Source organism: Camellia sinensis, chromosome 4 (assembly GCF_055761805.1).
Source record: "Camellia sinensis isolate YWXY chromosome 4, ASM5576180v1, whole genome shotgun sequence".
NCBI lineage: Eukaryota > Viridiplantae > Streptophyta > Magnoliopsida > Ericales > Theaceae > Camellia > Camellia sinensis.
In genome coordinates this window covers 93,925,813-93,940,811 of record NC_138964.1, presented here as the reverse complement: position 1 = coordinate 93,940,811, position 14,999 = coordinate 93,925,813, and positions in this window count along the sequence as shown.

Sequence of the window (14,999 nt, the reverse complement as noted above, 5' to 3'; positions counted from 1 at the left end):
ACATCAACATGCAATGTTAAAAAGGAAACACTTCATTATAACATTCATCAGAATCTTACTAAATAAAAGCATTACATGTAACATCAAATTAAATGCCCTACAGGCTTACATCTTTCCAAGCCAACACTTGGACACAAAAGTATGAGTTCTAACTCAAATACAAGTAAAGCCCTAGGCTTGAGTGTTTACATGTACTAACAAATAAAAACAAATAACTGAAATTAGTCTTCAAAATCCAAGTCCTTCCAAGCTAAGTCCTTGGAGGTAGCTTATCACCTGAACCTGAAAATGATGTTCCCATATAGGGTGAGCCACAGCCCAGTAGAAATGTACTAAACCAAATATAAGTATTGAATAAAGCAATAGCATTCAATAGATGGTTAACCAAGATAATCAATTACATCATTATACAGTCTCATGACACTAATGTCTAAGACACGTTTTACTTTCCGACATTATCAATATGGCTCAGAACCTGGCCAAACTTACAACAGTGAACTATATATATATCATATTCACATTCTTCCAATGTCAACAAACAAATGAGGCTCAGGCTCAAATCAAAACACTTCATACTTCCAGTTTGATACACATTTTAGTGCTGTATCAATAAAAACACTTCAATATAAATAAGCACACATAAAAGTGATGCTAATGGAGTCCATCCCCTATCTCCTCCCAAACAAAATCCGGTTTAGAGGTCCATCCTCTATCTTCCCCTAAACCGTGGAGTACATCCCCTATCTCCTCCCACACAAAACAATGTATGTAAACACATAACATATACAACACACAATCAATACACATAATGTCTGTATTAATTCAACAGTCAAAATTAATGACTTAATCAATGATTAGTTTCAGTTATCCCTAATCCACATGCAGTGTTTACAACAATCACGACTATCCTCCACCGATAGCCCAAAACAGTTATTTCTAGACTTGGAAATAAATATATCAACAATTCAATAGGCGAGTGATTTAAATTATCCAACTACACCATTTAATCAATAAATTCCCCAATTTCATGAATTTAACCAAATTCCCCAATTCCCTTAAATTAATTATACAAATTAATTAATTAATACAACTAGGGTTTTTCTCAAAATTATCAAAGTAACCCCAACATATCAATATACCAAAACTTAGAACAAAACTTATAAAATGGAGTAGGAAATCCCTACCTCGAAGAAAATAACCCGAATGGAGAAGACAGAGATGAATATCCAAATTCCAATGTGCTCCAAATCACCAAATGTTCAGCTTAAATGAAAGCCCTCGACTCACTCTATCTTTTTAATAAAGGATCTAAGGTAGAAACTCACTCTAAGTAGATCAAACCTAAGAGAGAAGGTGAGTAGAGGGAGAGAAAAGCCGGACCTAGGGTTTTAGAATCAAAAAGAGGATAAAAAAAACTGATTAAAATCCCGCTGCTGCCTATTTAAACTGGACAGGCTCGCTCGAGCGAAGACTTGGTCGCTCGAGCTACCAGACACACGAAAATCTCGCTCGAGCAAAGAAAAGCTCGCTCGAGCCAACAATGCAATGCTTCAGGTCTGCAATCCAGCAGCACGCTCGAGCGACAGAATGCTTGCTCGAGCGAGGAACTCGAAAACAAACACCTCTCTCGCTCGAGCGAAGAAAATCTCGCTCGAGCAAATAAGCACTTCCCTCAGGTCTATACTAGACGCAATCGCTCGCTCGAGCGAAGCAAAGCTGGATCGAGCCAGAAGACACATAATACAACCCTCGCTCGAGCGACCAATCCCTGGCTCGAGCGACCAACCCAAAAACTGGACAGCAACACTTGGTTTACGAACCCAACCATCCTGAAACAAACCTGCCCAACACATCCTATAACTCCAAATGAGAAAATAAAGGACGACAACAACAATTACACAATGACAGAATAAACGGAACCTAAGTTCGGATACAATAATCAAATGGGAAAAGACCGAGGTCGCTATAGTAATTTTTTGAGAATTTGCTGAGGATTTACTTGGAATTTACTGATTAATTTACTAAGTGATTTTCTGAATAATTAATTGAGAATTCACTGGAAATTTACTAAGAATTCACTGGGAATTTACTGAGTAATTTACAGAGAATTTTCTTAGTAATTTACTGAGAATTTATTTAGTAATTTACTAAGTAATTTACAGATAATTATTTGGAATTGACTGGAAATTTTATGTGTAATTTACCGAGAATTTACTGAGAATTTACTGCGGCTTTTCTTTGTAATTTACGTAGAATGTACTGACTAATTTGCTTAGTAATTTATAGGGAATTTTCTGTGTAATTTACAGAGAAATTTAATGAGAATTTACAAGGAATGTACTGATTAATTTACTGAGTAATTTTTTGGAATTTACTTAGAATTCAATGCGAATTTACTGAGTAATTTACTAGGAATTTAGTAAGTAATTTGCTCGGAAATTACGGAGAATTTACTTAGCAATTTTCTGAGAGTTTACTTAGTAATTTATAAAGAATTTACAGGGACTTCACTTAGAATTTAGTAAGTAATTTTCTGAGAATTTACTGGAAATTTAATGAGTAATTTACTAAGTAATGTACTGAGAATTTTCTGAGCAATGTACTGAGTAATTTACTGAGAATTTAATGAGTAATTTATTGAGAAGTTACTGAGTAATTTACTACGTAATATACTGAGAATTTACTGAGTAATTTATTTAAAATTTACTCGGAATTTACGAAGTAATTTACTGAGAATTTACAGGGATTTTTCTAAGTAATTTCTTGAGAATTTACTAAGTTTTTACTGAGTAATTTACTTAGAACATACTGGGAATTTATAGAGTAATTTACAGAGAATTTACTGGGAATTTACTGAATAATTTACTGAGTAATTTATTAAGAATTTATTTGAAATTTACTGAGTAAATTACTGAATATTTACTCGAAATTTATTGAGCAATTTACTGAGAATTTTTGGTAATTTACTGAGTAGTTTACTTAGAATTTCTTGAGTAATTTACTGAGAGTTTATTGAGTAATTCATTGAGAATTTACTCGGAATTTAAAAGTAATTTACCGAAAATTTAGTGAGCAATTTACTGAAAATATACTGAGTAATTTATTGGGAATTTACTGAGTAATTTACCTAGTAAATGATCGTGTAATGCACTGAGTAATTTTCAAAGAATTTACTTAGTAATTTGCCGAGGAATTTACTGGGAATTTGCAATGTAATTTACTAAGAATTTACTGGGAATTTGCAAAGTAATTTACTTAGAAGTTGCTGAGAATTTATTGAGAATTTACTGGCTTTTAACTGAGTGATTTACTGAGTAATTTACTACTGATTTACTAAGGAATTTATTGAGAAATTTTTTGAGAATTTGCTGAGGATTTATTTGGAATTTGCTGAATAATTTACTGAGCGATTTGCTGAGTATTTACTGAGCAGTTTACTTAGAATTTCCTGAGTAATTTACTGAGAGTTTATTGAGTAATTTATTGAGAATTTACTTGGAATTTAAAAGTAATTTACTTAGAATTTTCTAGTAATTTACTGAGTAATTTACTAGGAATTTACTGAATAGTTTAGTTAGAATTTCCTGAGTAATTTACTGTGAGTTTATTGAGTAATTTATTGAGAATTTACTTGGAATTTAAAAGTAATTTACTTAGAATTTTCTGGTAATTTACTGAGTAATTTACGAGGAATTTACTGAGAGTTTATTGAGTAATTTATTGAGAATTTATTCGGAATTTAAAAGTAATTTGCTGAAAATTTAGTGAGTAATTTACTGAAAATATACTGAGTAATTTATTGGGAATTTACTAATTAATTTACCGAGTAATTGACCGTGTAATGCACTGAGTAATTTACTAAGAATTTACTGAGTAATTTGCCGAGTAATTTACTGGGAATTTGCAGAGTAATTTACTGAGAAGTTACTGAGTAATTTACTGAGAATTTGTTGAGAATTTACTGGCTTTTAACTGAGTCATTTACTGAGTAATTTACTACCGATTTACTGAGGAATTTACTGAAAATTTGCTGCGTAATTTTTTGAGAATTTGCTGAGGATTTACTTGGAATTTACTAAATAATTTACTAAGTGATTTGCTGAGTAATTTATTGAGAATTTACTAAGCAATTTACTAAGAATTCACTGGAAATTTACTGAGTAATTTACAGAGAATTTTCTTAGTAATTTACTGAGAATTTATTTAGTAATTTACTGAGTAATTTACGGATAATTATTTGGAATTTACTGGAAATTTACCGAGAATTTACCGAGAATTTACTGGGAATTTACTGAGAATTTACTACGTATTTTGTTTGTAATTTACGTAGAATGTACTGACTAATTTGCTTAGTAATTTATCGAGTAATTTATAGGGAATTTACTGTGTAATTTACAGAGAAATTTAATGAGAATTTACAGGGAATGTACTAATTAATTTACTGAGTAATTTTTTCGAATTTACTATAAATTCAATGCGGATTTACTGAGTAATTTACTAGGAATTTAGTGAGCAATTTGCTTGGAATTTACTAGGAATTTACTAAGTAAGTTGTTGAGTAATTTAATTAGAATTTACTGAGTAATTTGCTCTGAAATTACAGAGAATTTACTTAGCAATTTTTTGAGAAATTACTCAGTAATTTATAGAGAATTTATAGGGACTTCACTTAGAATTTAGTAAGCAATTTTCTAAGAATTTACTGGAAATTTAATGAGTAATTTACTAAGTAATGTACTAAGAATTTTTTGAGCAATGTACTGAGTAATTTACTAAGAATTTAATTAGTAATTTACTTATAATTTACTAAGTATTTTATTGAGAATTAACTTAGTAATTTATGGTGAATTTACTGCGTAATTTACTACGTAATATACTGAGAATTTACTGAGTAATTTATTTAAAATTTACTCGGAATTTACAAAGTAATTTACTGAGAATTTACAGGGATTTTTCTTAGTAATTTATTGAGAATTTACTAAGTAATTTACTTAGAACATACTGGGAATTTATAGAGTAATTTACAAAGAATTTACTGGGAATTTACCGAAAAATTTACTGAGTAATTTATTAAAAATTTACTTGAAATTTACTGAGTAAATTATTGAGAATTTACACGGAATTTACTGAGAATTCTCTGGTAATTTACTGAGTAATTTACTGGGAATTTACTGGATAGTTTACTTAGAATTTCCTAAGTAATTTACTGAGAGTTTATTGAGTAATTTATTAAGAATTTACTCAGAATTTAAAAGTAATTTACTGAAAATTTAGTGACTAATTTACTGAAAATATACTGAGTAATTTATTGGGAATTTACTGAGTAATTTACCGAGTAATTGACTGTGTAATGCACTAAGTAATTTACTAAGAATTTACTAAGTAATTTTCCGAGTAATTTTCTAGGAATTTACTTGAAATTTACTGAATAATTTACCGAGAATTTACTAGGAATTTACTGAGTAATTTACTGCGACTTTTCTTTGTAATTTACTTAGAATTTACTGACTAATTTACTTAGTAATTTATCGAGTAATTTACAGGGAATTTACTGTGTAATTTACGGAGAAATTTATTGAGAATTTATAGGGAATGTACTGATTAATTTACTGTATAATTTTTTGGAATTTACTTAGAATTTAATGCAAATATTCTGATCAATTTGCTTGGAATTTAGTGAGCAATTTACTGGGAATTTACTGAGTAAATTGCTGAGTAATTTAATTAGAATTTACTGAGTAATTTGCTTAGAAATTACAGAGAATTTACTTAGCAATTTTCTGAGAATTTACTCAGTAATTTATAGAGAATTTACAGGGACTTCACTTAGAATTTTGTAAGTAGTTTTCTGAGAATTTACTGGAAATTTAATGAGTACTAAGTAATGTACTGAGAATTTTTTGAGCAATGTACTGAGTAATTTACTGAGAATTTAATGAGTAATTTACTGATAATTTACTGAGAATTTACTGAGTAATTTACTGAGAATTAACTTAGTAATTTACGGTGAATTTACTGAGTAATTTACTACGTAATATACTGAGAATTTACAGAGTAATTTTTTGGGAATTTACAGAGTAATTTATTTAAAATTTACTCGAAATTTACGATGTAATTTACTCAGAATTTATAGGGATTTTTCTAAGTAATTTATTGAGAATTTACTAAGTTTTTATTGAGTAATTTACTTAGAACATACTGACAATTTATAGAGTAATTTACTGAATAATTTACTGAGAAATTTATAAAGAATTTACTTGAAATTTATTGAGTAAATTGCTGAGAATTTACTCGAAATTTACTGAGTAATTTACTGAGAATTTTCTGGTAATTTACTGGGAATTTACTGAGTAGTTTACTTAGAATATCCTGAGTAATTTACTAAGAGTTTATTGAGTAATTTATTGCGAATTTACTCAGAATTTAAAAGTAATTTGCTGAAAATTTTGTGAGTAATATACTGAAAATATACTGAGTAATTTATTAGAAATTTATTGAGTAATTTATAGAGCAATTGACTGTGTAATGCACTGAGTAATTTATTTAGAATTTACTGAGTAATTTGCCAAGTAATTTACTGGGAATTTATAATGTAATTTACTAAGAATTTACTCGGAATTTGGAGAGTAATTTACTGAGAAGTTACTGAGTAATTTACTGTGAATTTATTGAGAATTTACTGGCTTTTAACTAAGTGATTTATTGAGTAATTTACTACCGATTTACTGAGGAATTTACTGAAAATTTACTAAGTAATTTTCTGAGAATTTGCTAAGGATTTACTTGGAATTTACTGAATAATTTGCTAAGTGATTTGCTGAGTAATTAATTGAGAATTTGCTGAGCAATTTGCTAAGAATTCACTGGGAATTTACTAAGTAATTTAAAGAGAATTTGCTCAGTAATTTACTGAGAATTTATTTAGTAATTTACTGAGTAATTTACTGCGAATTTTCTTTGTAATTTGCTTAGAATTTACTGACTAATTTATAGAGTAATTTACAGAGAATTTACTGGGAATTTACTAAATAATTTATTAAGAATTTACTCGAAATTTACTGAGTAATTTACTGAGTAATTTACTGGGAATTTTCTTTGTAATTTACTTAGAATTTACTGGGAATTTAATGAATAATTTACTGAGTAATTTACTTAGAATTTACTGGCTAATTTGCTGAGAGTTTATTGAGTAATTTATTGAGAATTTACTTGGAATTTAAAAGTAATTTACTGAGAATTTTCTGGTAATTTACTGAGTAGTTTACTTAGAATTTCCTGAGTAATTTACTGAGAGTTTATTGAGTAATTTATTGAGAATTTACTCGGAATTTAAATGTAATTTACTGTGAATTTTCTGGTAATTTACTGTGTAATTTACTTGGTATTTACTGAGTAGTTTACTTAGAATTTCCTAAGTAATTTACTAAGAGTTTATTGAGTAATTTATTGAGAATTTACTCGAAATTTAAAAGTAATTTACTGAAAATTTAGTGAGTAATTTACTGAAAATATACTGAGTAATTTATTGGGAATTTACTGAGTAATTTACCGAGTAATTGATCGTGTAATGCATTGAGTAATTTATAAGAATTTATTGAGTAATTTGCCGAGTAATTTACTGGGAATTTACAATGTAATTTACTAAGAATTTGCTGGGAATTTACATAGTAATTTACTAAGAAGTTACTGAGTAATTTACTGAGAATTTATTGAGAATTTACTGGCTTTGAACTGAGTGATTTACTGAGTAATTTACTACCGATTTATTGAGGAATTTATTGAAAATTTACTGAGTAATTTTTTGAGAATTTGCTGAGGATTTACTTGGAATTTACTGAATAATTTACTGTCACGACCCCAAACCGCCCCTAGTAGTTTGGTGCCGTGATGGCCAGTAATCCGTAATTACCAAAGGCCAACTTACAAAATTCACACACAATCAGAGTATTTATATAGGGGGCTCACAAATGCGGAAGCAATAATTCAAGATACAAGTGGTCCATAAGAGCAGTGCATAAGTCAATTGAAATGGCATACATCTTTACATAGCTTTACAACTTGAATACATAAAGAAATGAAGTACAAAATACATATCACATCTTAACAAAAGGGCTTCTCAGCCAACATGTTCAAATACAAAAGCTTCAAGATTGCCGACGTCCTCACTGCCGACATAACATGCATACAAAACACACATCTCGGCGTAGCCGACTTCTAACTTGTTACCTACATATATACATAGGGAGGGTGAGCTTGGATACTCAGTGAATGATATAAGTAATAAAGGGGTAAATGAATGATTCTCGAGGTTCTTGTCAAAACAATACATATATCATAGCTTGTTCAAAACATGGGATGAATCAAGTTCATCAATCAAATCTTGGTCTTTCAAATCTTGCTTGGGATGCTAAATAACATCTACATAATACTTGTGATGACATTTCGGACAAGACAAGGGAATAATCGACCCGGAATCGATTAGACAAATCCACCCGTTCATAGACCGTCGGTGGGGCCATCCGTTCATAGACCGTCGATGACAGAGATCTCTCAAACATGGTGCTACATGGGCTTAGAGTCCCCTAGCATGGGAGGACTTTCCAAGAATGTCATCAAAACAAAGCTTATACTTGATACACAAAATAGAGATAATCATTCATGCTTGATCAAATACTTTTCTAAAACGAAGCAAGGCTTTGTCAAAACTTTATAACATAACTTTATTAAAAATACCACTCACCAAGTTCTTGGGACGTCGGGATCAAGGCAAAGGTCCAAGTCCTACAAACACATGTCAAAGTCTATTGAATGCACTCTTAAAAACAAGCTTCACATGAATGCAAATGATCTAGGGAAAACATGCTGGAATCATCTAGGGAAAACATGCTGAAAACACCTAGGGAAAACATGCTGAAAATACCTAGGGAAAACATGCTGGGTACCAACCAGGTCCTGGAATGGATGCACAGAGATGATCTAGGCTAAAACGACCTAGCTGGGTGAACTCAGGAGGTCTTGGCCGAGGTCCCACACCTCTTGGCCGAGGTGTGGTTACCTAGGCTTCAGTATGCAGCTGCCTGCCGAGGTGTTACAAGGTGCCGGCATGGGTGTACCATGGTCGGCCTAGGTGTGCAGTGGTTAGCCTAGGTGTGCATGCAAGATAAACTAACGTGCAAGTGATCATGCAAGGTAGACCAAGGTGTGTGATCTAGGCAAGAGTGGTCTCGGTGATCACACCTAGGGAAATGAAGCCTGGAAATCTGGGTTTCCTCCTTGAAGAACATGAAGAACATGAGCATGAAGAACATGAAGAACATGAATGCTAAAATCATAACTTGTTATTACAAGATCTGGGATTTCATGACATGAGTTCGAAAACATGGACCTGGGTACCCATACTTGAAAATCATGCAAGAACAAACACAAAAACATGGATCTAGGCATGAGCCTTCGGATCAAAACATGACTTTTCTTGAAGAACACATGAAAACCATTTTCTCTTTCTAAAACCGAACTTCAAAGCAATGCATGGCTTACAAATCATATTCAATCATGCAATGCAATATCATAAACATATAGAACAACAAGAGCGGATCAAGAATCTAACCTTAGAACACGGATCTAACGGTTCGATCTCAAAGAATCAAGCTTGGAAATCCACTCTCTCTCAAGAACTCTTCTCCCTCTTCTAGAGCTTCTCTCTCTACTCTTCAAAACAATATACAACAAATGATGGGTCTCTCCCTCTGCCGGCTGACTTAACTCTCAGCTCGGCCACGTGGCAACGACTGGTTGGTTCTCTCCAAAAAGGTGATAGATTGACAAGACAAGGCCCTGACAAGGCGTATCTAGCAAGCTACTCGGAATGGCACTCCGGCAAGGGGTGACATCGGCTAACCACAAGACTTCGGCAACTAGGGTGACAATGACCTCGGCTAGGAAGGACAACACTCGACTAAGCTGTGCCACACCTCGGCCTAGATGTGCCACACCTCGGTCTAGGTCCTTCCAGTCCCAGAACAAGATCACTAGGTGCAAGGATTAAGGATCTCGGACGCCTAGGTGATAACATCTCGGCCAATATGCCTAGGTGACAGTGGAGGTCAACCAAAGGGGTTCCAAGATGGTCCAAGGTGTAAGAGGTTCAAAGGTGTGACCTAGGCTTGACATGACCTAGGCTTGACATGACCTAGGCTTGGCATGACCTAGGCTTGACATGACCTAGGCTTAACATGACCTGGGCTTGGCATGACCTAGGCTTAACATGACCTAGGCTTGACATGACCTAGGCTTAACATGACCTAGGCTTAACATGACCTGGGCTTGGCATGACCTAGGCTTAACATGACCTAGGCTTGACATGACCTAGGCTTGGCATGACCTAGGCTTAACATGACCTAGGCTTAACATGACCTAGGCTTGGCATGACCTAGGCTTGACATGACCTAGGCTTGGCATGACCTAGGCTTGACATGACCTAGGCTTAACATGACCTGGGCTTGGCATGACCTAGGCTTAACATGACCTAGGCTTGACATGACCTAGGCTTAACATGACCTAGGCTTAACATGACCTGGGCTTGGCATGACCTAGGCTTAACATGACCTAGGCTTGACATGACCTAGGCTTGGCATGACCTAGGCTTAACATGACCTAGGCTTAACATGACCTAGGCTTGGCATGACCTAGGCTTAACACGTCCTAGGCTTGGCATAGCAAGGAAGGAACAAAGCATGCATACAACACTTAGGGAAAACATGATAGCATCAAGACAAGACAAGAACCTTTACCTAGGCAAAACAAGTCCAAGTCTACAAATGCAAGCTTAACAAGACAAAATCATGCAAATGTACATGAACATGACTAAGACATGGATGTGGGTTATTACATTTACTAAGTGATTTGCTGAGTAATTTATTCAGAATTTACTGAGTAATTTATTAAGAATTCACTTGGAATTTACTGAGTAATTTACAGAGAATTTTTTGAGTAATTTACTGAGAATTTATTTAGTAATTTACTGAGTAATTTACTGGGAATTTACTGAGAATTTACTGCGTATTTTATTTGTAATTTACATAGAATGTACTAACTAATTTGCTTAGTAATTTATCGAGTAATTTATAGGGAATTTACTGTGTAATTTACAGAGAAATTTAATGAGAATTTACAGGGAATGTACTGATTAATTTACTGAGAAATTTTTTGGAATTTACTTAGAATTCAATGCGAATATACTGAGTAATTTACAAGGAATTTACTGAGCAATTTGCTTGGAATTTACTGAGAATTTACTTGGAATTTACTGGGAATTTACTGAGTAAGTTTCTGAGTAATTTAATTAGAATTTACTGACTAATTTGCTGAGAAATTACAGAGAATTTACTTGGCAATTTTTTTAGAATTTACTCAGTAATTTATAGAGAATTTATAGGGACTTCACATAGAATTTAGTAAGTAATTTTCATAGAATTTGCTGGAAATTTAATGAGTAATTTACGAATTAATGTACTGAGTAATTTACTAAGAATTTAATGAGTAATTTACTGATAATTTACTGAGAATTTACTTAGAATTAACTTAGTAATTTATGGTGAATTTACTGAGTAATTTACAACGTAATATACTGAGAATTTACTGAGTAATTTTTTGGGAATTTACTGAGTAATTTATTTAAAATTTACTCAAAATTTACGAAGTAATTTACTGAGAATTTACAGGGATATTTGTAAGTAATTTCTTGAGAATTTAGTAAGTTTTTACTGAGTAATTTACTTAGAAAATACTGGAAATTTGTAGAGTAATTTACAGAGAATTTACTAGGAATTTACTGAATAATTTACTGAGTAATTTACTAGGAACTTACTGAGTAGTTTACTTAGAATTTCCTTAGTAATTTACTGAGAGTTTATTGAGTAATTTATTGAGAATTTACTTGGAATTTAAAAGTAATTTACTAAGAATTTTCTGGTAATTTATTGAGTAATTTACTAGGAATTTACTGAGTAGTTTACTTAGAATTTCCTGAGTAATTTACTGAGAGTTTATTGAGTAATTTATTGAAAATTTAGTGAGTAATTTTCTGAAAATATACTGAGTTATTTATTGGGAATTTACTGAGTAATTTACCGAGTGATTGACCGTGTAATGCACTGAGTAATTCACTAAGAATTTACTGAGTAATTTGTGTAGTAATTTACTGGGAATTTACAATGTAATTTACTAAGAATTTACTGGAAATTTGCATAGTAATTTACTGAGAATTTATTGAGAATTTACCGGCTTTTAACTGAGTGATTTACTGAGTAATTTACTACTGATTTTCTGAGAAATTTACTAAAAATTTACTAAGTAATTTTTTGAGAATTTGCTGAGGATTACTTGGAATTTACTGAATAATTTACTGAGTGATTTGTTGAGTAATTACTGAGTAGTTTACTTAGAATTTCCTAAGTAATCTATTGAGAGTTTATTGAGTAATTTATTGAGAATTTACTTGGAATTTAAGAGTAATTTACTGAGAATTTTCTGGTAATTTCTGAGTAATTTAGTAGGAATTTACTGAGTAGTTTACTCAGAATTTCCTGAGTAATTTATAGAGAGTTTATTGAGTAATTTATTGAGAATTTACTTGGAATTTAAATGTAATTTATTGAGAATTTTCTTGTAATTTACTGAGTAATTTACTAGGAATTTACTGAGTAGTTTACTTAGAATTTCCTGAGTAATTTACTAAGAGTTTATTGCGTAATTTATTGAGAATTTACTCAAAATTTAAAAGTAATTTGCTAAAAATTTAGTAAGTAATGTACTGAAAATATACTGGGTAATTTATTGGGAATTTACTGAGTAATTTACCGAGTAATTGACCATGTAATGCACTGAGCAATTTACTAAGAATTTACTGAGTAATTTGCCGAGCAATTTACTGGGAATTTACAATGTAATTTATAAAGAATTTATTGGGAATTTGCAGAGTAATTTACTGAGAAGTTACTGAGTAATTTATTGAGAATTTACTGGCTTTTAACTGAGTGATTTACTGAGTGATTTCCTACCGATTTACTGAGCGATTTACTGAAAATTTACTGAATAATTTTTTGAGAATTTACTAAGGATTTACTTGGAATTTACTGAATAATTTACTAAGTGATTTGCTGAATAATTAATTGAGAATTTACTGAGCAATTTATTAAGAATTCACTGGGAATTTACTGAGTAATTTACAGTGAATTTTCTTAATAATTTACTGAGAATTTATTTAGTAATTTACTGAGTAATTTACTGATAATTATTTGGAATTTACTGAAAATTTTATGAGTAATTTACAGAGAATTTACTAGGAATTTACTGAGAATTTACTGCATATTTTCTTTGTAATTTATGTAGAATGTACTGACTAATTTCCTTAGCAATATATCGAGTAATTTATAGGGAATTTACTCTGTAATTAAAGAGAAATTTAATGAGAATTTACAAGGAATGCCCTGATTAATTTACTGAGTATTTTTTTGGAATTTACTTAGAATTCAATGCAAATTTACTCAGTAATTTACTAGGAATTTAGTGTGCAATTTGCTTGGAATTTACTAAGTAAGTTGCTGAGTAATTTAATTAGAATTTATTGGGTAATTTGCTCAAAAATTGCAGAGAATTTACTTAGCAATTTTCTGCGAGTTTACTCAGTAATTTATAGAGAATTTACAGGGACTTCACTTAGAATTTAGTAAGTAATTTTCTGAGAATTTACTGAAAATTTAATGAGTAATTTACTAAGTAATGTACTGAGAATTTTCTGAGCAATGTACTGAGTAATTTACGGAGAATTTAATGAGTAATTTACTGGGAATTTACTGAGTAATTTACTGAGAATTAACTTAGTAATTTATGGTGAATTTACTGAGTAATTTACTACGTAATATACTGAGAATTTACTGAGTAATTTTTTGGAAATTTACTGAGTAATTTATTTAAAATTTACTCGGAATATACGAAGTAATTTACTGAGAATTTATAGGGATTTTTCTAAGTAATTTCTTGAGAATTTACTAATTTTTTATTGAGTAATTTACTTAGAACATACTAGGAATTTATAGAGTAATTTATGGAGAATTTACTGGGAATTTACTGAATAATTTACTGAGTAATTTATTAAGAATTTATTTTAAATTTACTGAGTAAATTACTGAATATTTACTCGGAATTTACTGAGTAATTTATTGAGAATTTTCTCAGAATTTACTGAGTAATTTACTGAGAATTTTCTAGTAATTTACTGAGTAATTTATTAGGAATTTGCTGAGTAGTTTACTTAGAATTTCCTAAGTAATTTACTGAGAGTTTATTGAGTAATTTATTGAGAATTTACTCGAAATTTAAAAGTAATTTACCGAAAATTTAGTGAGTAATTTACTGAGAATATACTGAGTAATTTATTGGGAATTTACTGAGTAATTTATCGAGTAATTGACCGTGTAATGCACTGTGTAATTTACTAAGAATTTACTTAGTAATTTGCCGAGTAATTTACTGGGAATTTGCAATGTAATTTACTAAGAATTTACTGGGAATTTATAGAGTAATTTACTGAGAAGTTGCTGAGAATTTATTGAGAATTTACTGGCTTTTAACTGAGTGATTTACTGAGTAATTAACTACCGATTTACTGAGGAATTTACTAAAAATTTACTGAGTAATTTTTTGAGAATTTGCTGAGGATTTACTTGGAATTTTCTGAATAATTTACTAAGTGATTTGCTGAATAATTAATTGAGAATTCACTGGGAATTTACTAAGAATTCACTGGGAATTTACTGAGTAATTTACAGAGAATTTTCTTAGTAATTTACTGAGAATTTATTTAGTAATTTACTGAGTAATTTACTGATAATTATTTCGAATTTACTGGAAATTTTATGTGTAATTTACCGAGAATTTACTGCGTCTTTTCTTTGTAATTTACGTAGAAAATACTGACTAATTTGCTTAGTAATTTATAG